The sequence below is a fragment of the Perissodus microlepis genome, chromosome 3 (genome assembly GCF_051167445.1).
Source record: "Perissodus microlepis isolate ML-2025 ecotype Zambia chromosome 3, ASM5116744v1, whole genome shotgun sequence".
NCBI classification, from domain to species: Eukaryota; Metazoa; Chordata; class Actinopteri; order Cichliformes; family Cichlidae; genus Perissodus; species Perissodus microlepis.
This window is the reverse complement of record NC_140463.1, coordinates 8,756,373-8,783,031: the sequence shown is the minus strand read 5'-3', so window position 1 is coordinate 8,783,031 and position 26,659 is coordinate 8,756,373. Positions and strand designations below refer to the sequence as shown.

Sequence of the window (26,659 nt, the reverse complement as noted above, 5' to 3'; positions counted from 1 at the left end):
AGTATTTTCAAAAGGAATATATGTAAAAAGATTCATCAGCATGAACATCAGACAAGTTAAGGTTCTGTCACGACCGGGCAGCCAACACAAGGAAGAGGACTCAGATGTAGACACCACACAGAGGCTCGGAGGAACAGTGTAAAACAAGATTTTATTTTGGCAAAATCACTAAATATGAACTAAAGCTGAGAGGCAAATGAATCTATCCTCTGGAATTGCTCAAACCTAACACTAACACGCAATGCTACAAACTCAGGGGACTAAGAAACTGAAAATTAACCCACGCTATGTCAAGCAAGAAACTCAGAATAACAAGACTCCTCACTACGTACGACTCTGGATACTGTAGCTCCAGTGAAAACTAAGGTCTCTAATCAGAAGTACCTGACTCCGTGGTATAATTCTCAAACACGTACCCTAAAGCAGATGACTCGTAATCTGGAGAGGAAATGGCGTGTCACAAATTTAGAGGATCATCATTTAGCCTGGAGAAATAGTTTGCTGCTTTATAAGAAAGCCCTCCGCAAAGCCAGAACATCTTACTATTCATCACTGATTGAAGAAAATAAGAACAACCCCAGGTTTCTCTTCAGCACTGTAGCCAGGCTGACAAACAGTCAGAGCTCTGTTGAGCCAACCATCCCTTTAACGTTAACTAGTAATGACTTCATGAACTTCTTCACAAATAAAATTTTTATCATTAGAGAAAAAATTACCAGTAATCATCCCACAGATGTAATATTATCTACAGCTACTCTTAGTACCATTGATGTTAAGTTAGACTCTTTTTCTCCAATTGATCTTTCTGAGTTAACTTCAATAATTACTTCCTCCAAACCATCAACGTGTCTTTTAGACCCCATTCCTACAAAACTGCTCAAAGAAGTCCTGCCATTAATTAATTCTTCGATCTTAAATATGATCAACCTATCTCTAATAATCGGCTATGTACCACAGGCCTTCAAGCTGGCTGTAGTTAAACCTTTACTCAAAAAGCCATCTCTAGACCTAGCAGTCTTAGCTAATTATAGGCCAATCTCCAACCTTCCTTTCATATCAAAAATCCTTGAAAGAGTAGTTGTCAAACAGCTAACAGATCATCTGCAGAGGAATGGTTTATTTGAAGAGTTTCAGTCAGGTTTCAGAGCTCATCACAGCACAGAAACAGCTTTAGTGAAGGTTACAAATGATCTTCTTATGGCCTCTGACAGTGGACTCATCTCTGTGCTTGTCCTGCTAGACCTCAGTGCAGCGTTCGATACTGTTGACCATAATATCCTATTAGAGCGATTAGAACATGCTGTAGGTATTACAGGTACTGCACTGCAGTGGTTTGTATCATATCTATCTAATAGACTCCAATTTGTGCATGTAAATGGAGAGTCCTCTTCACACACTGAGGTTAATTATGGAGTTCCACAGGGTTCAGTGCTAGGACCAATTATGTTTACATTATACATGCTTCCCTTAGGCAGCATCATTAGAAGACATAGCATACATTTTCACTGCTATGCCGATGACACCCAGCTCTATCTGTCCATGAAGCCAGATAACACACACCAATTAGTTAAACTGCAGGAATGTCTTAAAGACATAAAGACCTGGATGGCCGCTAACTTTCTGCTTCTTAATTCAGATAAAACTGAGGTTATTGTACTCGGCCCTGAAAATCTTAGAAATATGGTATCTAACCAGATTCTTACTCTGGATGGCATTACCTTGGCCTCCAGTAACGCTGTGAGGAACCTTGGAGTCATTTTTGACCAGGACATGTCCTTCAACGCACATATTAAACAAATATGTAAGACTGCTTTCTTCCATTTGCGCAACATCTCTAAAATTAGAAATATCCTGTCTCAGAGTGACGCTGAAAAACTAGTTCATGCATTTATTACTTCCAGGCTGGACTACTGTAATTCATTATTATCAGGATGTCCAAAAAACTCACTGAAAAGCCTTCAGCTAATCCAAAATGCTGCAGCAAGAGTACTGACTGGGACTAGAAAGAGAGAGCATATTTCTCCTGTTTTGGCTTCCCTTCATTGGCTTCCTGTTAAGTCCAGAATTGAATTCAAAATCCTGCTCCTCACATACAAGGTCTTAAATAATCAGGCCCCATCTTATCTTAATGACCTTGTAGTACCATATCACCCTATTAGAGCACTTCGCTCTCGCTCTGCAGGCCTACTTGTTGTTCCTAGAGTATTTAAAAGTAGAATGGGAGGCAGAGCCTTCAGTTTTCAGGCCCCTCTTCTGTGGAACCAGCTTCCAGTTTGGATTCGGGAGACAGACACTATCTCTACTTTTAAGATTAGGCTTAAAACTTTCCTTTTTGCCAAAGCATATAGTTAGGGCTGGACCAGGTGACCCTGAATCCTCCCTTAGTTATGCTGCAATAGACGTAGGCTGCCGGGGGATTCCCATGATGCATTGAGTTTTTCCTTTCCAGTCACCTTTCTCACTCACTATGTATTAATAGACCTCTCTGCATTGAATCATATCTGTTATTAACCTCTGTCTCTCTTCCACAGCATGTCTTTTATCCTGTCTTCCTTCTCTCACCCCAACCGGTCGCAGCAGATGGCCGCCCCTCCCTGAGCCTGGTTCTGCCGGAGGTTTCTTCCTGTTAAAAGGGAGTTTTTCCTTCCCACTGTCGCCAAAGTGCTTGCTCATAGGGGGTCATATGATTGTTGGGTTTTTCTCTGTATCTATGAAGCGCCTTGAGGCGACTTTTGTTGTGATTTGGCGCTATATAAATAAAATTGAATTGAATTGAATTGAATTGAAGTGAGACACTATGAACAAGAGCTGAACTATGAAGTACTAAACTATCCATCCATCCATCTATTCACTGCGCTTATCCTTTTCAGGGCGTGGAGGGTGCTGGAGCCTATCCCAGCTGTAGCGGCGGCACTCCGTCTCTATTTCACTCTTCTGTACCACCTTTAGGAGTCAGTCCAGCAACATGCATTTGAACGCAAACAAGTCCAGGTACTTTTCTTGCAAAAAAATATGTTTATTGAAACTTTTAAGTTACATGGCAAGACTCGGTCAAAAAACTGTGTTGCTTCCAGCTTATCCGACTCCCCAACTACGTAATTACAGTGCGCCGGAAGCCCAAAATACTAAAAAGCGCATTAGAATGTCGCACTTCTATATTCTATACATTTAACAAACAGTATTTTGAAATCAACTAGAAATTATATTCTTAACATCAAACATGTATATTTCTCCTCTAATCATTTTATCAGTACCAATAAAATTAACCTTTAATTGGCTCTTACATCATCCGGCCCCTAATTGGTTAGGTGAGAGAACTAAACAATTACTAACTTACACATTACTCATTAAGAGCCAACCTAATTGTAATGTCCATGAACAAACATTCTTTCTCTTCATCGCTCGGATGAAGCCTCCTCCAGAAGACACAACTTGTTAACAGGTCTTTCCAGGATGTTGCTTTTAGTTTTTACTTTCAATCTTCGGACTGTTCCACTTGAGTCTGGCAACGTCTCAACCACTCTCCCCATGAGCCAGGAGTTGCGTGGAGAAGAACTGTCCACCAGCAGCACAAGATCTCCGACCGTGAAGTTTCTTCTCGGTTTCAGCCACTTCTGGCGCTCTTGCAGAAGTGGAAGATATTCACGAGTCCATCTGGTCCAAAACAAATCTGCTAGATATTGAACCTGTCTCCATCTTCTTCTGGTGTATGCATCATTTTTGTTGAAGACACCTGGAGGCATGAGGGGCTGTGACTTAAGCAGCAACAGATGGCTCGGCGTTAAAGCTTCAACGTCATTTATGTCTTCTGTGACGCTTGTGAGAGGTCTGCCATTAATGATGCTTTCAATCTCACACATTATCGTATGAAGACAATCTTCATTTGGCACTTGTTCCTTCAAGAGAGCGCTGAGAATTCGACGCACTGTTCGAATCTGTCTCTCCCAAACTCCACCTTGATGTGAAGCAGCCGGGCTGTTAAAAATCCACTTTATACCTTTTGGTTGTAGGACTCTTTCAATTTTGTCGTTATCCAGTCTTTGAATGGCTTCCCTCAACTCCCTTTCCGCTGCCACAAAGTTTGTGCCATTATCTGACCTCATGATGGTAACTTGACCTCTTCTGCAGATGAAACGGCGAATCGCATTGATACAGGAGTCTGTGTCAAGACTGTCTGCAACTTCAATATGTACAGCTCTGAGAGTGAGGCAGGTAAACATGACACCATATCTTTTGACAGTACCCCGGCCCCGCTTGACATCAAATGGGCCAAAATAGTCGACACCAGTGTTTGTAAACGGAGGTTTGTCTGGTAGAAGACGGTCTTCAGGTAAGTCTGCAATCTTCTGCTCACCAACCCTTCCAGAAATCCTACGGCAAGTTTGACATTTGCTGATTATCTTTCTAATTGCCGAATTGGCTTGAGGAATCCAATATCTACATCGCAATTGCGCCAGCACATAATTGCGACCGCAGTGACCAGTTCGTTGATGGATGTCTCTCAAAATGATTTCAGAGATTTTGCTGTGTTTAGAAAGAATTGCTGGTTGTTTAGCATTTTCTGGCAAGCCTGATTTATGGAGTCTGCCGCCAACTCTCAGCATCCCATCTCGAAGAACTGGGTCTAATTTGAACAGCTGGCTGCTACAACTAAGCTGTCCTCCCTCCTGTAGGATTTTGATCTCCTCTCCATGATGTTGTTTCTGGCTGAAACGAACAATTTCTGATTCGGCAGCCTCAAGAGCCTCCAAAGCAAGCGCTTTCTTTCCCATTGCAGATTTAAATGTCCTCATGTGCCCTTGCAACTATAACTTTTGCTTTTCAGGATCATTTTCATTTTTCTGGACTATTTTTGAGTACTGTTTTCTTTCTTCTTTTAACATCCACAGCACCTTCCTTAGCTTCATTATCCAGGCCACTGCTCTTTTCAGTTTATTCCAGTCTGAATAGTAGTCTATCACACGTCTCATTGGTTCCATGCCTTCCTCAACTTTCAGTATATTAACCGTTGCTGAAGTCTTGACTTCTGGATCATTTTGAAGGTTTTCCTTCTTTCTCACTGGCTGTTCTGGCCATTCGTTTTTGATAAGAGATTTTTTAGTTTTGTGATTATTGTTTAGTTGTAGCTTCATTTAAGATAGGAGAGCTTGTGAGTTGGAACCACCACAGGAAAGGAAAGTGGAACCAGATGTGTAGAGGAATGCGGTGACATACATACTACATCCTGAGTTAACGGTCACCCCCCTCTCTCACTCTCCTTTTAAGGAAATGTTTAAGTTTCTATACATACCAAGCTATCTCCTATTTCAACAGACAAGCTAAAGGTTTCTCCTATTATGGAAACGTTTTTGTATACTGAACATACCACTCCTACTTCCTTGAAAGCTCACTTGGAGTATAAATAAAGAATGCGCTGAGAGCCCTGGGCGGTTTTTCTGTCACATCTGTTGTGCGCACTTTGACAGCAGAGCAGATCGGACTGACCGCCCATGCGCATGTAAAAAATTAGATATCTGAGTGTGACTTCATTTGCCTTTCTAATAACTTTTCTCTTCACAGTTTTCATCTAGAAGATAGTTCGGCCCGTGAATCCATGAACCTCCTTCCAACAGATATTTTGCCTTTAAGCCTCTGCTTGCTTGATCTGCAGGATTTTCTGCCAATGTCACATACTTCCATTGCGATGGCTTGGTTGCTTCTCGAATCAGTGAAACTCTATTTGCAACAAATGTTTTGAAGCGAGATGTTTCACTATCAATGTATCTAAGCACAGTTGTGCTGTCCGTCCAGAAGACTGATTGTTGCAGAGGAACTTGAAGTTCTTGTCGCAGTAATCTGTCCATCCTCACTGAAATCACTGCTGCAGTCAGCTCAAGCCTAGGAATTGTGACTTGCTTGAGCGGAGAAACTCTGGATTTCCCAACGAGAAAGGCACAATGTCTCTTGCCTCGTCTATTTTCCATCAACAGGTAAGAGACAGTTCCATATGCGTAATCTGAAGCATCGGAAAAATGGTGCAACTGCGCAACAACAGTGCATCCGAAACCTGTAGGCTTTAGGCATCTACTCACATGGAAGTTGGAGAGGAGTACAACGTCTTCTTTCCATTTTTTCCAAATTTTTGCATGCTTTTCATTGATCTCCTTGTCCCAACCATGCTGCTCTTTACAGAGATCTTTCAACAAAAGTTTTGCAGGCAAGATGACTGGTGCTAGAAAGCCAAGAGGGTCATAAATTGAATTAATGACTGACAAAATGCCTCTTCTGGTCATTGGCTTGTCTTGCAACCTTATAGTGTAAGTGAAGGTATCTGTTTCTGTGTTCCACTGTACACCTAGAGTTCTCTCAACTGGCAAAGTGTCATGCCTAAGATCCAGATCTTTCACCTCGTTGGCTCTGTGTTCTTCAGGAATTGACATCAACACTTTTCTACTGTTACTTGTCCATTTTGTTAATGTAAACCCTCCACTGGTACACAGAGCACGAAGATCACTGACTAATTTCACTGCAGCCTCTTCTGTAGCTACACTTTTCAGACAGTCATCTACGTAGAAGTTGCACAGGACTGTCTGAACAGCTTCTGGAGATGCTTCTTCCTTGTGATCTTCTGCCGTTCTTCTTAGCGCATATGAGGCGACACTTGGTGAGGAAGTAGCTCCAAAGAGGTGCACCATCATCCTATATTCCTTCATGGGCTCATCCAGCTTGCCATCTGGCCACCAGAGAAAACGAAGAAGATCAGCATCTCTTTCTGGTACATTGACTTGGTAAAACATTGATTCAATGTCTGCCATCAGCGCTACTGGCTCTTCGCGGAATCTTAAAAGAACACCCACCAGTGTGTTAGTCAGATCCGGTCCCTGCAGTAACTCCTTGTTTAGAGACATATCCTGGTATGAAGCCGTACAGTCGAACACAACTCGCAACTTTCTCTTCTTCGGGTGATACACCCCATGGTGTGGTATATAGAACACTCTGTTGTCGTCACGGCTCAACTGGTGGTCTGGCACTGGAACTGCATAGCCCTTGGTGATGATGTTTTCCATGAAGCACTTATAATCTTCAAAAAACTGAGGATTCTTCTTAAACTTCCTGAACAAACATGCTATCCGCTGCTCCGCAACACAGCGGTTGTTTGGCATTTGAAGATTCTCATTCTTAAGTGGCAATCCAATGTTATAGTGTCCATTTTCGAAGGTCGTTGTCTTTTCTACTGCTCGTAGAAACTGTTTGTCTTCTTGTGACATTTCCTCTTTGTCATCATAATTACGTTCTGAAAAATCGATGTTATACTGTTGGACCAGTAGCTTCTCAACTTCCACTAAAGAGATTCGGCTTACTGAGAAATGTGGTTCTTTGCTTTCTGAGTCATTTAGTTCTTTTCTTATAGGTCCATTCACAACCCAACCAATGGTGGTCTTCACTGCATAAGGACCTCCATTTTGTCCATTAATGACACGCCATGGCTCCATTGCTTTTGCACAGTTGGCTCCTATAAGCAGGTCTACATTAGCCTCTATCTCTGGTAGCCTCACTTCATGTAGATAAGGCCACTTCTGGATGTCTGACTGCTTGGGTATGTTTCCACTACTCACAGGTATACTAGTGTGAGTGAACACCTTGGGTAACTCAACGAACTTGGAATCTTCCAACCCACACACTTCCAGGTCTGATATAACAAAACTGTTCATGAGTTTCTGTTCTCCTGGTTTTTCTTGACTCATGGTACTTAGAAGTATCCGTGTAGGCTTTCCTTTAACATTCAGTTTCCTTTGTAGATCTTCCGTGCAGAATGTTGCCGTGCTTCCCGGGTCCAAAAAGGCATATGTCTCTATATATTTATCACTCATTTTAGATTTGATCTTGACTGGTACTATAGAGAGCACACACTCCTCTTCTCCGGCCCCTGTAAGCCCACAAGTCTCTTGACTGACAGGAACTTGAGCACAAGGTGCCTCATTACCATCAGTAACATCCTTCCTTTCTGTTTCCACAGAACTTTCTTTTTTCCCCATGTGCAGAATGTCTGGGTGCTTTAGTGAACACTCTTTACATTCCATTCTGCGCTTGCAGAACTTGCTGAGATGCCCATAAACCAAACATCCAAAACAGAGTCCCTTTGACTTCAAGAAATCCACACGTTCCTTGTGTGGTTGATTCTTAATCTTGCCACAAGAAGCAAGAGTGTGAGGCTGCTGACAATACAAACATGGCTTCTCAAAGGCACTCACTGTCTTGATTGAATTTTCAGTTTTAACGTTTGTTTCTTGTAGTCTTTTGTTCTCGGTGGAGATGTTGGTGGCAAAACTGCTTCTTCGAAACTCCTTCTTTGCTGGATATTTTTCCTTTTGGTCAGTCTTTCCACTTGTCGCTGCACGGTTGTCTGGGATATTACCAAAGAGTGGATCCATAGCTATTTTAGCCTGGCGGTCTATAAAGTTCACCAAATCTGCAAATCTTGCTCTTTTGCCCCTCTTTTCATGGAGTTCAAATGCTTCTACGCGCCAACGTTCTCTGGTTTTGTAGGGCAGCTTGGATATCACTGTGCGTAGATTGGTTGGATTATCCATCTCTTCCAAAAATTCAACATCCTCCATGGTGTTGCGACATCCAGTCAGGAACATAGCATAAGCATTTAATGCCTTTGCATCGTCATTTTTCACTTGCGGCCATTTGAGTGCTTTCTCAATGAATGCGCTTGCGATCCTTAGCTCATCTCCATAGTGCTTATGTAACAACCGTCTGGCCTTACGGTAACCTTTGCTAGGAGTCATGTGTACACAACTGCGAATTAGCTCCTGTGGTTCGCCAGCAGTGAACTGTTCCAAAAAATACAGCTTATCTTGATCGTTATCAGTCTTTTGCTCTACTGCATGTTCGAAGGCTCTTATGAAGGCCTTATACTGTAGTGCATCACCTTTAAAAACAGGAATGTCCTTTGATGGCAACTGAGCCAGCTGCTGCTGTTTCACAAGTAACTCAGTGATTACATTCTGTTTCTGCATGACTGACAATAGATCATCACTTCTGTTAACGTGAGCATTAAGCCCATGAGTGGAGACTGGATGAGACAGTTGTGGTACCTGTGAGTTTTGCACTTGTGAATTAGCGTGACTACTCACATCAGCTTGTTGTGGGAGCATTATGCCAACTCTTTCCTTTTTAACTCCTCGACCTTGCGATCTTTGTATTGACACATAACTGCTCAGACCATCTTCAGATCTTTCATATTCTTTGAGCACCTTTAATTTTGCTTGACTTTCTGCTAATGCAGTCTCCAACTCTAACTCTTCTTTTTCCGCTTTGACTCTTGCTGTTTCAAGCTCAAGATGTTGCCTAATCCTGGCCAACTCTAACTCAAGTTCTTGCTTTTTCTTCAATGTTGCGGCTCGTTCCAGCAAGGCTGCGTGTTCTGCCTCCTGTTTAGCACGAGTGGAGGAAACTCTAGATGTTGTAGATGCTCGGCTGACTTGAGACCCACGCGAGCTATGAACTGCATCCTTTCTAGCTCCAACCTGTGATGCGCTGTCATCTGGGTTAACAGCTTCTTCCAAGTCATCTGTAACGTGCTCCTGCTGCTCAGCTTCATTTGGAATCATATGCTTATGATCCTCTGCGATCCATTTCTTTGTTGTTTGCATAAACTCTCTTATAGATGCCATTTTGGGCTCAAACCAATTGTCCTGGTCAAATATTTTTTCTTCTTCAGACAAAAGGCTCATAACCTGGTTATTGTGACTGTGAAACTCATTCAGAGCCAATGCAAAGTCACTTTCCATTCTTTCTTTCACATTTTGAAGGTTCTGAGCATCACTCATCATTATCTTTATCTCCTTTATTTTGCCTGTGATTGTTCCTAATGTTCGTCTTCTTAAGGCAATACATCTTTGTAATTTTTCTTCCAAAGCCTTCTCTGTTAACTTACATGTTCTTCCCACCTCTCTTTCGTCTGCCATCTTATAAGTTGCAGGGGTTTATTGGCTCAAGTTGCATGCACTATTTGTCTTCTGCTTAGAATCTTTAATAGACATAGTGTAAACCAGCTTCATAACATGCCAAAAACTCCACATTGACTGCATCAAATCCTGTTTTACAACATGCAGTCCCACAGGCAGAGAGAGAGAAAAGAGAGCGGGGTTGACTACGGCACGCAGTTAAGTTTCACTTTCGTTTTCCACCAAACTTAACGAGCCTCCGAAAGACGTCTTTTTCCTCTTACAGCACGAAGTAATAAGAGAGTTTGTTACCTTCTTCTAAAGAATAATCCAAAGAATTATCCGGTTCTGTGCCAGCATCCTTAAGCAGCGCCTTTTATCTTACATTCCGCTAGGCTGCGCCCTTCCATCCGAGCACCATGCAGCCGATCCTCCACATGTCGGTGAAGCGAGTTTTTTGACTTATGTAGCGGCGGCACTCCGTCTCTATTTCACTCTTCTGTACCACCTTTAGGAGTCAGTCCAGCAACATGCATTTGAACGCGAACAAGTCCAGGTACTTTTCTTGCAAAAAAATATGTTTATTGAAACTTTTAAGTTACATGGCAAGACTCGGTCAAAAAACTGTGTTGCTTCCAGCTTATCCGACTCCCCAACTACGTAATTACAGTGCGCCGGAAGCCCAAAATACTAAAAAGCGCATTAGAATGTCGCACTTCTATATTCTATACATTTAACAAACAGTATTTTGAAATCAACTAGAAATTATATTCTTAACATCAAACATGTATATTTCTCCTCTAATCATTTTATCAGTACCAATAAAATTAACCTTTAATTGGCTCTTACACCAGCTGTCGTAGAGCGAGAGGCGGGGTACACCCTGGACAGGTCACCAGTTTGTCGCAGGGCTAACACACAGAGACAGACAACCATTCGCACTCACATTCACACCTATGGGCAATTTAGATTGATTAATCAACCTTTGGACTGTGGGAGGAAGCCAGAGTACCCGGATAGAACCCACGCAAACACGGGTAGAACATGCAAACTCCACACAGAAAGACCCCGGCCTGATGGTGGAATTAACTCAGGATCTTCTTGCTGTTCGGCTACAGTGCTAACCATCGTGCTGCCCCTAAACTATACTATAGTACTAAACTATATTAGAGCAATCTCAGTAATTCACTCAATAGTCACAAAACATGAAATCATGAGACAAGAGTCAGACTACGTGTGTTGTAGCAGAGTAGTTGGAGTCTGGGATGCGGGTCCTTCCTGCTGCTGCGAAGCCAGGGGCGGTCTGCTTGTCTCCACCCCAGGGAAAAGAGTAACATCTCCTGGGTCTAGGTGCTGTTTCCCCCTCTGGGGGCGAGGGTACCTGGACCTGGAGTATAGAGTATGTTTGGGGAGTGTGACACTGTGTGTAGAGCAGGGGCGATTTTAGCCCATTTTTGGGGGTGTCTTCAGTGAGAGCCAAAACAAACGAACTTTTCAGCGTGAAACAACTCAACTCGTGTAACCTGAGGAAACGGTAAGTTTTCTCTAAATATCTTTTTAGCTGTGGTTAGCTGGATGTCAGTCTTTTTTTTTTTTTGTCCCGTTTGGATCTTTAGCCATCAGAATTGTTGTCTTACGGCCAAGAAAGATGCCAAGCGGATTTATTTTACCAAGTGGATCATCATGGCCTTGCCATATTGGTCCATTTGATTGACCTTTATTATAATTATGTATTTATTTTATTTTCGGTTGCTACAAACAGGACAGACATGACTGGGGGATAGGACAGGGAGAAAGAGAGAAAGAGAGGGAGAGAAAGAAAACCAGAGAGGAGAAGAGACGGTGAGAAAGAGGGGAAGAAAGAAAGAAAAACAAACAAAACACCTGGATCACCTGTATGGAAAGGTGTAGTCCACGTCTGTGAACACCCGTGTGTACACCTGTGTGCACACCTGTGTGGATCAGCATGCTTGTATTCCAAAGGTTTCTCCATGTAACGATTTGCTAGGGAGTGTGGGGAGCCATAGCTCCGTCCCCCAGGGCATGAAGCAGGTATGGAGGAGATCCAGGCCCCAGACATCCAGAGGCCCCAGAGTACGAGGACCCGAAGAGGACCACCAAAAGGGGGGAAACCGTGCCACCCTCCTGGGAAGAGCTGAGTAGAGCCCCAAACGAGAAGTCACCCAGCAGCTACGGAGCAGAGGCCAGAGGGGGTTGCAGTGGCGTGCCCGTGGGCTCTGCCGGCAGCCAGCTGTGCCAGAGAGGACCGAGCTTCAGGCCCAGAGGCCAGAGGCCAGAGGCCAGAGGCTTGAGGGCACCCCACCCCCCAGAAGGGGCCCAGCCGGGCCACAGGCGCCAGGCCTCGCCAATCGGCCACCAGGAGTGAGCCGGTACTTACATGAGCGCCCAGCCCCAGTCGACAAGGACCACCAACACACCAACGTCTGAGGGCATCAGCCACCGGCAGGGAGTATGGTGAGGGGAGATAGGCCTCCGTACTGTGGAGGGCCTGAGATGTACCCAGAGAGGTTGAGTCTAAGACCCAACCTGACATATAGGCTGTATCCCAATTCAGGGTCTGCAGCCTTAAAGTACGCAGCCTCAACAATCCTCAAGGGCCGTGTACTTAAAGACCGCTAAAGCCGGAAGTGCGAGGCTTGTGAAATGGGACGGTCTAGCCTCCGTTGCGCTGCCCAGGTTGCCTAGCAACCATAATACTAACAGCTGGAAACGTTTCATACAGCTTTGTTTGACAGAAATGAAGGAGAAAATCTTTTGTTCATTTGTTTCTACATGAGCTTTGATCATTCTCTGTAAGATTAAGGTCAGCTATTGAACGGCGTATATTTTAAAGTAAAGGCTTTAAAACCAAGTTAGTACAAACGTCACTATTGTCACATAACTTTGCCGACATGTGGCCAACAGTAATGTTTTAATGTTCTTCGTTATTAAACATTTGCACATAAATAAGTGACATAATATTCAGTACTTACGTAAAGTTTACTCTTAGGGCGCCCCTCATCCGCCGTTTTTTTCCGGCAAAATTATCCACACCCACCGCCGCGCTATGCATTCGGGATATGTTGGGCCACGAAGTCTACACCGCCACGTCCTTAAAATTCAGGGAAATGAAGGACGCATTTGAGGGCTGCATATCGAGCAGCCTTCGAATTGGGACAGCCTTTGTCGTGTCGCTGTGACGTAATCGGCCTTAAAATGCGGCCTTTAAGGCTGCAGACCCTGAATTGGGATACAGCAATAGACACAGACGAACAGGCGCACGCGGACACAAACGTGCATTCCCACCCCATATACACAACCAAATACTCGGCACTCACCCAACGTGTAGACAGACACAAATAGACACTGCACAGACAGTCACACTCCCCAAACATACTCTATATCCCAGGTCCAGGTACCCCCACCCCAAGAGGGGCAAGCTGCACCTAGACCCAGGAGATGTAACCCTTCTCTCTGGGGTGGAGGCAAGCGGACCACCTCCTTATCTGCAGTAGCAGGGAGGCCCCGCATCCCAGACCCCAATCTGACGGCCAGCACCTCCTCCCAGCCCCTCAGCCCTGACGGCTAACAGAACCTGGGTGAGTGAAGACCCCAAACCTCCCTACGCCCGCTCATATGTAGTGTTGCTGTGTGCTGTTCTAAAGTGCATTTAAAACACAGGAGAGCATGGTTCCTGCTTCCTCTCAGAGAGCAGCACGGCTCCTCCCGAAAACCCTTAGTGTCTATATGCATTTAAAATTGAGGGTAGGGCACCAGCGCCAGAGGTGGGTTGGAATACACCTACCATCCTCTGGATGCTGTGAAATGTGCCCACCCCCAAGGCCCTATATGTATGTGTTATGTGAGAGTGTGAGTAATGTGGATGTCTAGGTTACAGAATAAAATTGAGGCACAGGCGGCCAGAAGGGGACAGAGGGGGAGTGCCTCCCCTGCACCCTGGTGACATACCTGCACCCCAAGCCCTGCGTGTGTGGGTGGGTGTGGTAGAGCGGGAATAGGGGGGCAGCTGAGGATGGGGAGGGAAGAAAGGGAGGGGCAAGCAGCCCCTCCCTGGGGCCAGCTCCCCCGCTGACCCCAGTAGGCACCCCCACACTCTGGAACCCACCAGGGCAAGGGGGCCCAGGCCCATCTGGATCGGGGCCCGCAGCAGCAGCACCGCCCAGCCCCACAGATTCCGGGGCAGCCCACCCGACTCCACCCCAGAGAAAACTGCACCCACCCCATCATCCAATCATCTCCCAAACTACACAAGACAATAGACACCCAGGTTGAGTTCATTCTCCCCCTCTCCTATATCTCTCCCCCACCTGGAGAGCTAGCTCCTGTAGAGAGGAGACCACCTGCAAAGATATAACAACCTCCCCACCAGTTAGAGAGCCCCCTAGTTGGGCCGATGCACCAGAGGTCCCCTGCACTGGGGCTGAGCCCCCCTGCACCCACCCGCCCACAGCTCCGGCGACACAGCAGCCAGGACCCAAGCCCCCAAGGCCCAGCCAGCACCCCAGACCAGGGGCGGAGCACCCCCAGACCCCCAAGCCTCCACGCCCGTCCCGGACCCACCCAGGGGCAGCCAGGCTACCAGGCCAGTAACCAACGTCCGCCAGCACAGACCCTCCCCTATCTCCGCTGTACGCAGCCACAAGGAAAACACCATCTAAGAGCCACCAGAGCCCCTAACCAGGTCATGGCCACATCCCCCAGGTTAGGCCCTCCAGGGAAAACGTCCCTAGGGACTCCCCAGACGCCCTAAGGCCGTCCCTACCCCCATATCAACCACAATAGCGAAGGCAGGACCAAACCATGACCCCCCACCCCCACTAGGTGATGAATCCGATCAAAGGAGCCCAAAGGGATTGATCAAATGTGATGGCAGAGGCTGCATCAAGACTAGTGTGATCTATTAGATGGTTTTTATATTGGTTAGAATTAAGATTATTTTTATTTTTCCAGTTAATGAGGACCATTTTCTTGGCAATGCATAGGGCCATAAAAACAACATGGGCTGTGTTTATTTCTGCAGTGACCTCATCCAAGTTGCCCAGCAAGCATACTAAAGGGGAGGCTGGAATGTTACATTTCAGACACTTTGATAAGTCTTCACATATCTCACGCCAACATTTCTGAACTGGTGGACAGAACCAAAGAGCGTGGATGTAATTGTCCGGTGTATTTGCTGTGCAGTGTGAGCAGTTGTTGGAAGGCGTATAGCCCATCTTGGACATCCTATGACCAGTATAGTGCACTCTGTGTAATATTTTGTATTATATTAATTGCAAACTGGGATTTCTGATCCATTGAAAGGTTTTTAAGCATATCTGAGACCAAAGGTTTGGGTCTAAGCTGATCGATAAATCTGCTTCCCATTTTGCAATAGGAAGGGATATTGATTCATCTATTTTAGAGAGTGTTCTGTATATTTTAGACAATAATTTGGGGGGTTTTAGACTAAAAAATTGTACCACACTTGGTGGTGTTTGTAATTCAGCTTCACTGGGATTAAATTTCTTTTTTACTATGGATTTAATTTGTTGATATTCCAAAAATCGTTTCTTGTTGATCCCATATTGTGTAACTAGTCTGTCAAACGAAATAAAGTCTGTTCCTTCATATATGTTCCAAGTATTTAATTCCTTTGCAACTCCAATCTGGAAAGTTTATCATATTATTGTTTTGTAATATGTCCGGATTGTTCCAGATAGGTGTACGTTTGCATGGGATTAATGAAGACTCTGTCATTTTTAGAAACTCCCACCATGCTGTCAGAGAAGAGCTGATATTGATGCTTTTAAAGCATTCATGTCGTTGGATGTTTGAGCTGATAAATGGTAGGTCTGAAATTTCTAGCTGGTTGTCAGTCTTATGTTACAGCAGCTGTGTCGAGCTCGAGCTGCGAGTTATATTTTCGGCGCTACGTTGTAGTGAGACAAGTTTGTGGGTGTTTTGTGCAGCTTCGGCTGTCCTTTTAACTGCTCACTGGTTAGCTAGCGCGAGGTATAAGATAACAGCTAGCCTGGCTAAACAAGCTAGAGTTCCACGAACATGCAAATAGCTTGTCTCTACTGCTTTAACTGTTAAAACAGAAGGAAATACTGCGGCTGTCAGGGTTTATTATGTGAAAAAGCAGCTTGTTTAGTTTAAGCAGTCTGCATTAAGCTGGGCAAACACTGTGCGATTTTTTTCAGTCACGTTATCCCGCTCCTGCTCAAACTGTACAATTGAATTGCAGGGGTTAGAAGTTCATAGGTCACGATGCAGGGTCTCACACTATACGGCCTGATGCTCTGATGCGACCTGAGTGCTCAAACTGTGCGTCCATAACATGAAGCTTATCATACAAAATCTGTCCCTCGCTCTCCCTCTCTGTCTTTTACTCACACAGACACACACCACCACCACCATCAACTTTGCTAAATTACTAATGAAAAACATTGACTAGGCAGCTGTGATTGAGCAGCAATGTCCATCCAGCTCTTTTCATGGTTGTTGTAGTCGTGATAATTTTGTGAGGCCACATTGAAAAGCCTCGGATACGGAAGCGTAGAGCTGCCACCCAGGCAAAAGAAAAATAGAGCTATATCACGTTATAACGTGAAAAGTATATTGTTCTAACAATATACTATCATGTTAGTACAATATACATTTCACGTTTGAACAATATACATTTCACGTTTGAACAATATAATATCACGTTATTACAATATACATAATTATCACGTTTGTACAATATAAATATTATATTGTACGAACAACTGGAACAACTGAACAACTTGCGCAACTGGTCGTGAGGTGTTAACTGCTTTTCGTTACCCCATGTATACTACACGATGCACACACGATTAAGGCAAAACTTGGGCCGATCCCCAAAACGGTTGCGCAACTGAAAAATCGGCTCAAAGTGGGCCACAAATCGCAGTGTATGCCCAGCTTTTGGAGGCTAGCTCCAAACAAACATCTGCAGCTTGGCAGTGTATACAGCACTATAATGACCAGACCTAATTCTTTTGAAAACCTTACATCTTTCCACAGGTCTCCACTTCATCAGACATCACCTAGACACAGAGCTGGATGAGGCCAGCACAAACAGCAGCCTAACCGATGAAGATGATGGATCCATGGGGTCAGGAAAGCCAGAAGCAGGGGAGCTGGAGAGGTACCTTTCTTGTCCATTCACTGGAGGTTTGGATCTATTGCATGGCTTTCCTCACATCAAGAAGCTGTCAATCAAAGTCAGTACAGCTCTTCCTGCATCTGGAGCTTGTGAAGGACTTCTCAGTCATACAGGACTCCTGTTCACTGCAAAACAGTTACAGCTTCACAGAAAAAACCTTGACAGCAAACTGCTGCTGAAGCTTAACCATCACCTCACTGAGTTAAGAAATGGCACATTTTTGCTAAATATGCAGAAATAAATGCACACCCATACAATTTATGGTAAACTGAGCTGCCTTGTATGAACATATGTTGAAGATGCATCGTTATAATGTTTTCTCTGAGGCTGCTGCTGTTTATATATTTATATTATTTACTGTAGATATTGGTGAAAAAATCTTTATGTTGTGAAAAACTGAAATCTGGAAATTAGAATTTTTGTGCCTTATTTTGTTGATGTTTTTACTTATATTCCTTTTGAAAATACTAAAATTTGTATATTTATTTAGTTTTGTTTGTCTGATAGCATTTATTTATAAAATAAATCGGACATTTCAAACAGTTACTCGCTACTTGAGTAGTCTTTTCGCCAAGTACTTTTTTACTCTTACTCGAGTAACTTTTTTGATGATTACTTTTCACTTTTACTTGAGTAATAATATTTTACTCTTACTTGAGTACAGTTTTTGGATACTTGACCCACCTCTGTAAATAGTAAACTGTAAGTAGGCACTGAAGCAGAAGGGGTGAGCTGCCTTAATATTCTCCTGTTTATTTCAGTTAGGGAGTTAGGTGTAGCATGTGTCTTTTGTTTGGTTTTTGTTTCACATAGGATTTAGATAGCACCTCCTTTCCTGACTCACTGTAAAATCTAATTAGTTCCCAGAACTCAAAAAAATTGAGGAAACTCGTTGCCTCAAAAAAATTGAGTAAAGCTTAGCTAAAAATGACTAAATTAGAACAACTTATTTATTTTGAGTACTCTGTACAAGCTCATTTGTTCCCAGAACTCAAGAAAATTGGATCAAGTTTACGTAAGATGACCAAGTTAGGGCAACTTACTCATTTTGAGTACACTGTACAGCCTTGTTAGTTCCCAGAACTCAAAAAAATTGAGGAAACTCGTTGCCTCAAAAAAACTAAGTAAAGCTTTCTTAAGATGACTGTTAGGACAACTTACACATTGCAAGTCTGCAGTATTAAGAATAACTTGATATTTATGACTGTACAATTTTAATTATTTACCTACTGACAAACATTTCAAGTTCAACTAAATGAAAAAACTATTTGTGGTAACCTGAATATGATTAAAAATAATTAACAACACTTTTTGTAATGATGTTAAAATCAGCCCAACTTTTATTTTCAAACACAACAAAGTATAACAGCCAACATACTGGACACTGTTCTGCTGAACAACAAACAATTATATTGCCATCACTGTTATAATCTTACAATGAAACAAAGTCTCAGATGTAATTATTCTGAAAATAAGTTTAGGCCTACCACAAATTTGTTTTGTACTTACATTACTTATATAATCAAAATAAAATATTTATTGTTCTGTCACAAGTGCAGTCTCTGATTTAAACAACACATTTGTTTTTCATTCCAACACAGGAGCTGGAATGTTGTAATGTTTTAAGGATGGCTTGTTTCCAGTCCAGGCATTACTGCCTGAATGACTATCATGGATCGAGGTGATCCAAATGTAGGTGCAGAAGAAAGTCTTTAACTTCCCTTAAGTACAGTGGCAGTGGATGTGGGTTGGAGATGCAATGAGCTTGAACCTGCAGGCGACCATCTTCACTGACCACACCATCTGTGACGGAGGACTCATCTCTCCTGGTGTCCTGCATGCAAACATTCATATTTTTGGAACATGAACTTAATTGCTTTCTTAAAACATTTTTTTCTGCATTTGGTATAAAACAGACTCCAATTTAGACAATCTCAGGCTCCCTCCCCACCGGAGAGGTGACATTCAATGTCCCAATTGTCAGTCTGGATAGCCCTGACCACTACCCGACACACAATAATGTCATGAAAGCATCATTTTAAAAAGGGCTATGCAAACATAGCCAATAACTTTCATTCTAATGATGTGCAAAATGATTTGGGAACAAAACAAATTTTGCTGTTAGAAAACTTGCAGACTTCACTATATACAGTGTAGACCCCCTAAACTAAGTTTGGGGGGATGTGATCTTTCAAGAAATGCAGACAAACTGTTGTTGTTTGTTTACTTACACAGCATGTCTTGTAGAATTAACTGGAGTCACCAGCAACAGCATAGTGCAGTCATATCTCAAGTCTAATAACAGAAGACAGGAAAAGATCAGTAAAGAAACAACTTCCCCAAACCAAAGCACAAATAAAACAATAAGTAAAACAGGCTGATCTAAAGTATGATTAAAGTTCAGCCTGATTAATATAAATGTCACTGACAGTTGCTAATATATTGGAAAACCAAAATACTTACTGATGTCTTTCTGTCCAACAACAGGAGTGCTGGTCCCAAGCCTCAAAGACAGTAAGAAGCAAGCAGAGGGAGAAAAAAGAGAACATTTTTCAGAAACTGATTTTATCCTTAATGGCTGTGCAATCATTGTAACATAGAGACTGCTTATGTTGTTAAATAAAGGCTAGATTTGACATTAATAGATGTCACAGATGTTCAAAAGCTGCCACAAAGCATGAAAAAAAATGGACGTCTCCGAAAACGTCGGAGCATTTTTGCAAATATGTGATGTCTTGATAAATCGAGCAGATATTTGAACTTTACACAGCTACATTCTCGCCTGAAAATATCTTAAAAGTTTATTTTGTGACCCAGAAAAAGTAATAAGTTTTTTAGCCGCGCTCCTCCGCCATTGTCGCGCTTACAAGTACGCACAGGTTCCGACAACCGGCGACAAATGCGATCCTCCTTTTCCCCAGACTACCCTTTCTGGGTCACAAAATAACCTTTTAAGATATTTCCAGCCGAGAATGTAGCTGTGTAATGCTCAAATATCTACTTAATTTATCAAAATATCACATATTTGCAAAAGTGCTTCCAGGTTTTCGGAGAGCTCTGTTATCCACCAGCGCGATAGCTGACCGGGAGGTCAAGGCTCGATAGAGTCCAGGAGCACAGCTAGCTCCTGGCTTATTGTTTTCAACCCCCCTGCACTCTTTTGCTACTCAGGTTAAACATGATATATATAATTAGTTAGTTAGTTATGGCTATGGATTGAAAATACCCCCCACACCCCACTCTACCCCTAACGGCTACACCTCCCAAAGAATTTTGTCTGGGCTCTTATCTCACTTTTTTATTTCAAACAATCAACAGAAAATTTCACAGACATATTTTTATGTAAGGTTTTTAAGGCTGTGGTGCTAATTTTTAAGTAACATGAGCCCAGCGGCAGCAGCAACGCTAGGCTAACACTAACTAGCTAGCAAGATTATAAACCTGGTGCTAAATTAAGAGAAGCCACAAAATCAGTTTGAATAAGAGTAAACATTTACTCACCAAGTCAGTGTATCAGGTAAAGATCCACAGCAATGACAATAATCTCTTGAGCTGACGCTTCTCCAGGTTTGCTCAACATATTCCATAACAAATGCTGGCACCATGAACATGCGGACTGATCCGAGAGGGAGGAGGACGGTAGTCACGTGGCATTTTCAAAACACATCTTTCATCCTTCCACCCTGAGAAGCAAAACTTCCAGCTTACTTAGTTTTACTAAGTTAAGACAACTCAAATAAATTGAGTTTATCAGCATTTTTTGCATAAAAAGTACTGGTAACTTATTTAAATCGAGTTCTAATAACAAATTGTTAAAAATTGAGTTCAGCCTATTTAATATTTTTAATTAAACACAATATTACATTTTACAGTGTAGAGTGTGATTAAAGTGGTGGGTGGGTTCTTTTACATTTTGAGAGAAGTCAATTGAGTCTAATAACAGATTAAATGCCATGTTGAGGCTATCACTTTTAGCATCTACATGGATGTTAAAATCACCCGCAATAATTATTTTATCTGAGCTGAGAACTAAATCAGATAAAAAGTCTGAGAAAGTGCTTAGCTTGTTTTGTTTTTTTAGGTTTTTTTGTTTTTTGTTTTTTTGTTTTTTTTGGGGGGGGGGGGGTTGTTATTTTGGGCTTTGTTCATCCCAGACAAACTTCCAGTACTTCTTGTGCTTCTCTACACTGGAGATAGTTCTTAATGACTTTGGTTGTATGCTTGGGGTCATTCTCCTGCTGCAGAATAATTCAAATTCACTGAATCATCATTTGAATAGAGACAAATACATTCTTACTGCTCAGTTGCAGCTGCGGGTAACATGGAAAATTGTTACCTGCAGAAAAAATTGTTGCTGCAAGAAGAACAGAGTGTAATCAGTGTTTATTAGTGGTGTCCTTTGGTGTACTGCAGTCCTTAGGATGACGTTTTACTTCAGTACAGTTCAGTGATGGATGGAGGGAATTTTATTGTAGTCACAGAGATCCATAACAGGGAGCAGGAAAAGAGTTCCACTGGATCACAGCAATAATTTCTAAGAGAACAAGATGTATTTAATTTCATCCAATCCAATCCAAACCATCTTTATTTATAAAGCACTTTAAAATACCCAGCACAGGACCAAAGTGCTGTACAGTAAATAGGTTAAGAACAATAGAATAAAAAAAAGAAAACAGTAAAAAAGAAAACACATAATACATCAAAATTAAAACAGCCCTATATTTAAAATAAGATAAAACAGCATAGAATCAAATAAAACAAAAAAACAGAAGAGGCCTGTCTTATCTCAAAAGGCATATTGTTTTGGAGTTGCTACAGAAAAAGCACAGTCTCCTCTGAGTTTACGCTCAGTCCTGGGTACATTCAGGAACAGCTGATCAGCTGACCTGAGAGAGGTGGGTATATACGGCTGTAGCAGGTGGGTGTATACGGCTGCAGCAGCTCAGAGAGATAAGATTGGACTAGGCCATGGAGGGCTTTAAAAGCAAATTAAATAATTTTAAAAGGAATCCTAAAAAGAAATGGGCAGCAGGTGAAGTGAAGCAAAAATAGGGGAAATGTGCTCAAACTTTCAAGCTGCAGCATATTGGACGCTCTGTAGATGTATGAAGCACTGACCCCTATATAAAGTGCATTACAGTAATCCAACCGAGTGCTAAGGCGTGGATAACTGTCTCAAAGTGCCTTTGTGAAAGAATTGGCTTTATTTTAGCTCGCTGCCTGAGCTGAAAGAAGCTTGATTTTACCACTGCTTTGATCTAACTGTCAAGTTTCAGATCACAGTCCACTTTGACCAGCAGGTTTGTGACAGTTGACTTAACATACTGGGCCAAGGTATCTAAATATACATTTGGTGTCTCAGTGGGGCTGCCAAAAACCATCACCTCAGTCTTTTTGTCACTGAATTTCAAAAGGTTAAGAGACATCAAAGCCTTAATGTCATCAAGACACTAAAGTAATGGCTATGAAATATTTGCCTTTTTTCTGTAGAGGGACATAGATCTGACAGTCATCAGCATAGAAGTGAAATGCAATGCTGTGTTTTCTCAGTATAGATCCAAGAGAGAGCAGATACAAAGAAATGAGGAGTGGGCCTAGAACTGAGCTCTGTAGGACACCACACAAGAGAGGAGTGGAGGACAAAACATGGTCAGAGACTGACGCAAAAAATTGTCCCACCAAGTAGGACCTGAACAACTCCAGTGCTGTGTCCACCCAGTGCTCCAAACGAGAGAGTAAAATGCATGATCCACGGTATCAAACACAACTGTCAAATCTAAAAGCACAGGAACAACACAGTCCCCAGCGTCAGTAGCTAAAAATATGTAATTAAAAACTTTTCAAAGGGCTGATTCAGTGCTATGAAAGGGTTTAAAAATAGATTGGAAAACCTGTAAAACATTTTGCTCTTCTAGGAAGGTCATTCATTGATTGTGAACTCTCTTTTCAAGAATTTTGGAAAGAAAAGGTAGTTTGGAGATAGGCCTGTAATTTGCAAGAATCGTAGGATCAAGAACAGGTTTTTTAAGCAGGGGTTTGACTACAGCATGTTTACAATCTTTAGGGACTACACCTGACATCAAACTATGGTTTACCAGCTGGAGAACCAAAGGTCCAACTGTAGGTAACACCTCTTATAAGAGTCGAGGAGGGACAGCATTGTTTGGAGACCCTGCAGGCTTAAAACAATCAACAGTCTCCGTTAAAGAGGACAAAGTCAGCAGCTCAAACCCCTCAAAGACAGCAGAGCAGGAAGCAGGAAGGAGAGACCTTCTCAATTAAAAAAAGTGTAAAAAACTTTCACAGGTTGCAGAGAAGGGCTCGATACAGTCAGTATGTGGTGCACTAAGAACCGAGTTAATAGTTTTAAATAAAACATGCGAGTTGTGACAGTTTGAAAGAATAATGTCAGATAAGTGTTTTCTTTTGGCATCTTTTACAGGTTTTTGATATTGACGCTATCATTAGTTTAGTATCTGGAATGACACTTGTAATTTCTCCCTTTTCCACTTGTGCTCAGCTCGACAGCACTCGTGTCTGACAGCTCGGGTCGTGTTGTTCAGTCAGGGCTCAGATTTAGTTTTAGACTGCCTGGAATTTAATGGAGCCATGTCCAAACAGTACAAAGATGTCTGGCAGGTGGAATAAAACCATGAGCTCAGTTCCTCGGTCTGGCTACATAAAAACTTTTACAGGTCTGGTTAAAAACTGTTGAAAACTGCTCAGCAGTGGAGTAGTTAAAAACGCGACCAAGGCCAAGCAGCAGCGTGAGGTTTAACTGAGGTACAGGCAAGAGGAACTTCAAACATCACAGGACTGTGGTCAGAAAACGCAGCATCACAAATCTCTACATTAAAAACAGAAAAACCATGAGATAAAACAAGATCAAGTGTGTGTCCACATTCATGTGTGGGACTAGTCACACATTGCACCAGATTAAAAGAATCAACAAGGCTTAAAAAAGCCCTTTGCCATGGGCATATCAGGACAACACACATGAATATTAAAATCCCCCAAAATAAGACACAGCCATATTTTGGCATGTATTCAGCCAAGAAGTCAACAAAGTCATTCACAAAGTCCTTATTGTATTATGTATTTAATTTTATATGTGATAGAAGTGACAGATTTATAAAGCGAGGCAAATTATTGTGATGTCACAATTGCAGGATGATCTACTAACAGTGTGTTTTAATCTCTCTATGAAGAAGCCACTTCGGTTCAGTAAAAATCAGCTTTCTGCTGAGAGCAGCACCAATTAGTGGCTCAACAATACAGAGTAAGCTCTTGATTCATGCAAGTGTTTCTCTCTGAAAACAGCAGGGAAATTGGGATAATTAAGAGGCTGAAGGAGAATCAAAATGCCTTTAATATAAGAAATAACTGTTCTAATAGAAATCACTGAGCACTGTGCAAAGTGTTCTGAGGATTAGGACTCGGGTACAGATTTATCGAGAGGAGAGATGCATCAGTACAAACTGTTTCATCCTTTAAACCTAAACTCTGTGAACAGTTGACTGTTCGATGTGCTAAAGAACAGAAAACATTATTTCCCATCAGACCATGAGCAACATTCAGGCATGTAACACAGTAACACTTTTATTTTTTACATATTCAGCAGAAAGACTTAGCTGTGTGCACTACAAAAAATAAGCGTAATTCATTTCTGCCTGGTTTCACATAAACTGTATTATTAAGGAAAAATAAGTGGGGCTCACCTCAAAACAATCAGTATAAGATCTGACTGGAGAGTTTTAGGACAGAGCCAAACTTTTGGAACTGAAATAACAACTTTGAGCGGATCAGAAACTTGTTTTGATAACATTTCCCCCTAAAACAATAAACTGTCCTCACTATCACAACCACAGCAGGAACAAGACAGGATTCTGTGGTAGATTTTGTGCAATTTTGTACATTACATTTGTGTCACTCGTTTAAATCTTCTTCTCCTGGAAGTAAAACTCTTACAAACACATATGTCATAACTTCAGTCACAAACTGACACTGAGTCGCTTCAGTAAATCCAGAAGCTTTTTAACATCAAAAGACGATCTTTGAGCTGCTGCAGATGTTAGTAAATCTGACCCTAAAGGTTCCTTCTTCTTTAAAATTCAAACTTTGTAATGAAAGGATATTTTTAACAGGCTGTTCTCGTTTATATGACCTCCATAAAACAACACGGTTAGAACACATTGTGACGAAGTAAGATGTTTGTTTTGTAGTCCATCTTCTGCACAATGTAGTTTCAACAGGCGGACATCCGGTGTCACATTGTTACAGAGAGACGAGTGTAAGGCTGTTCCAATTCTCAGCATCGCTCCTCTCTTTCCCTGAGTCCTTAGCAAATCTCCTTCCCACGATGACGTTTTCATCGAGGCCAAGGAAAAGAGTTCAGGAAAAGGAGATAGGCGCTACTTTTGAAATAACACCCCACGTGGTTACCTTGTGAAGCTCGGTCACGTGACCGCGCAGCAACAAATCACAGCAGAGCCGGAAAAGGAGGCGGAGCAAAGTGTCTGTGCAGGAGAGGAGAGTCGAGCAGAGAGAGCTGCTTTTTCATGAAACGGGAGCAAAGTAGTGAACTTACAGGAACATATACCACTACCAACGTTTGGATCGATATCTGCATCGATCTGCACACCCTTGTCTCCTGGATTGTAGCTGAGATCAGCGTGAACCACGTGGGTCTCTGCTCCCTGATCTGTTTCCTGTGTTTGGAAAGAGTTCCAGCTTCATCACGGTTCTTCTCTCGTTTTGTGGGCTCATCTAAAGGTAAGCACCGAGCTAACTTTAATGTGGGTTCAGTTTATGTTGAGTTTAGCTCTGTTGAGAATAATAGATTGCTTGGTATAAATTGGAGTTAGACAGACTGTAGAGTTTGCGATTGCTTGCAACATTATGAAATGGCGGTTGCTAGGGAGTAAGAATACATATAGAAAAATAGTCTTGGAATATGAACAAAAGGATGGGGTGCAGGCAGGACTCTAGAGTGCGACCAAATTGGTCGCAAATGCAACCAAATTTTTCAATGGTGCGTGTAGCGGCGGCACTCCGTCTCTATTTCGCTCTTCTGTACCACCTTTAGGAGTCAGTCCAGCAACATGCATTTGAACGCGAACAAGTCCAGGTACTTTTCTTGCAAAAAATATGTTTATTGAAACTTTTAAGTTACATGGCAAGACTCGGTCAAAAAACTGTGTTGCTTCCAGCTTATCCGACTCCCCAACTACGTAATTACAGTGCGCCGGAAGCCCAAAATACTAAAAAGCGCATTAGAATGTCGCACTTCTATATTCTATACATTTAACAAACAGTATTTTGAAATCAACTAGAAATTATATTCTTAACATCAAACATGTATATTTCTCCTCTAATCATTTTATCAGTACCAATAAAATTAACCTTTAATTGGCTCTTACAGTGCGACTAAAAAAAAATCTTTGGTCGCACCACAACAACAAATAAAATCTCTGCAACTCTCCGTGTGGTCAACAACAGACACACGTTATGCCCCTATCGTGGACTAAACCAATCA

At 42.3% G+C, this 26,659-nt stretch overlaps 2 protein-coding genes across 3 annotated transcripts in view; one reads left to right on the top strand and one right to left on the bottom strand.

The window, feature by feature from the left end:
- Nucleotides 1-26,659, bottom strand: part of LOC146389750 (neural cell adhesion molecule 2-like) — a 631,716-nt gene that overhangs the window by 248,084 nt on the left and 356,973 nt on the right. The gene's annotated exons all lie outside the window — the stretch shown is intronic.
- Nucleotides 25,122-26,659, top strand: part of LOC146389761 (uncharacterized) — a 42,717-nt gene continuing 41,179 nt past the window's right edge. For both annotated transcript variants that reach the window (XM_084913405.1, XM_084913397.1), the window contains exon 1: nt 25,122-25,896. The gene's annotated coding sequence lies outside the window, so the exon portion shown is untranslated. The remainder of the gene's footprint in view (nt 25,897-26,659) is intronic.